Source organism: Vollenhovia emeryi, unplaced genomic scaffold (genome assembly GCF_000949405.1).
Source record: "Vollenhovia emeryi isolate VEMERY1.0 unplaced genomic scaffold, V.emery_V1.0 DF939916.1, whole genome shotgun sequence".
Lineage (NCBI taxonomy): Eukaryota > Metazoa > Arthropoda > Insecta > Hymenoptera > Formicidae > Vollenhovia > Vollenhovia emeryi.
In genome coordinates, this window is record NW_011966450.1 from 3,522 (window position 1) to 5,518 (window position 1,997).

Here is a 1,997-nt window from a genome sequence, read left to right on the forward strand (position 1 = left end):
GGGGGGGGGTGTCCGTGATCAAGCGCACTAGAGAAAGACAGATACCTAAATAAATTTATGTTGTCCTTTTCCCTCAGAAGGATGTCCCTACCTAGGGTTCCACAGCCTCATAAGCAGTCTATCTTTTATGTCTATGGCTGCGGCCTAGTACCCCCCTCCCCCTCCTTTTCTAGATTAGGGCCTGAGCAGAGTAGCTGTCTTGTTCTCTTTTAATATACAAGATAGTTTTTGAGCATCACTTAGAGACAAAGATTTAAAACATAAAGCATTGTCTTAAGAGTACAAGATAGCTATTCTGCTCATATCCTTAAGACCGCTAGACCGGTGCGATGTAGACAGTACTGCTTTTTATAGCGCTCGGCCACTAGCATACACAGACAAAAAATTTTTTTAAACTAAATAAATAGATTTACTTAAAATTATTGTTTTTTACTAAAGTAAATATTTATTCTATTTAAATAAAAATATCAAATTTCAAGTAAATCTATACATTATATTAAGTAAATTAATTTAAATAATTGCATTTTCTATGTTCAAATAAAGATTTCGTGAGATATAGAATACTATTTATTAAATAAAATAATTGTTTTTCTTAAATAAGAAATCCAATTCTCTTCGCTGTGAAAATTACGTATTAGAAAACATTTTATAGAATTAAAATAAAATTTGAGTAGCTTTTTGTCACCAGTGGTAATAAACCAAGGGGAATTTTTAAAAATCGACCAAACTGGCAAAATTTATTTTAATCACGTTTCGACCTCTTTATCGGGTCCTTCTCAAGTACATTCTACAAACATTATAAGCGCTCAAACCGTAATATAGAACAAGATTCATTAGTATGTATATGGACGAAAATTACCTAAAGTTGACTGAACATTTTAATTTTATGCCGAAACAGAATGAGTTTATGAGTCTGTGGTAGCAAATTCATAATATCATATCTGGAATTGTTACAGATGAATAATTAGACATAGTTAATAAGTTAAGTATAAGACCGGGTCTAGAATAGGTGTAGTAAGCCTTAAGCTGTAAAAAATTTACCAATCACAGTCTGAAGTGAGGAGAATAATCGTTTGTGATCTGGTAAAAATTCCGTTAGAAACGGATAGAACGTGGATTCTATCCGTTTCTGACTGCTCTACTATGCGTTTTTGGCCCTGCAATTACGGATAGAAGCAGATGAAAAATGTTGCAGAACCTATAAGATTATGTATGCAAAAACGGTAGGGAAAGGCTAACTGCATCTAACTGATTCCTAATGAAATGGAACTTATCCGAATCTATGTGCAGACATAATTACGAATCCTATCCGTTCCTATACGCAGTCAGTTTTGAATGTCTATCCGCATCTAACTGCGGAACCAGACAGGACATATCTATCTGCATTTGTTCGTAACAGTGACGTCCGTTCTATCCGTTGCTTACTGCAAATGCGTATACGTATCCTATTAGTTTCTTCCAAAAGACAAATCGAACCAAATCTATCGATTGAGTGCAATTAAAAGTTCGTTGGATCAGCTGTTGTTGAGAACCGAAAATCTGTGGGCCCGTCAACTCGCGTACTCGCGTAAACTTACACGGCGGTGTCGCGCGCTCGGTTCTAGCTAGCTTATACTTGGCGCGAGACACTACCGCGTCTCGTGATTCATATTTGAGTTGTCCCTGAACGCACATTGTCTATATTATATATGAACATAAAAATTATACAAAAATGCTTTATTTATTCTTAAAAATTACCACAATTATCAGAAATAGACTATAGTTTTGAAAATATATAGTGCTGATTAACCTTTAATAACTGGGTACAGTTGCACTTGTTATTTGTTGTAATTTTACAATTAGACAATTCAATACGTACAGAGACAATACGATTTTCTATCAGCAATTACGTCTACGAATTGCAACAAGTAAGTACAGGATGCGGACAGAAACCGATACGAATCATATTAATAATTGCAAACAGATTCCTGGAGGTCGACATTTGCATACAGACGCAG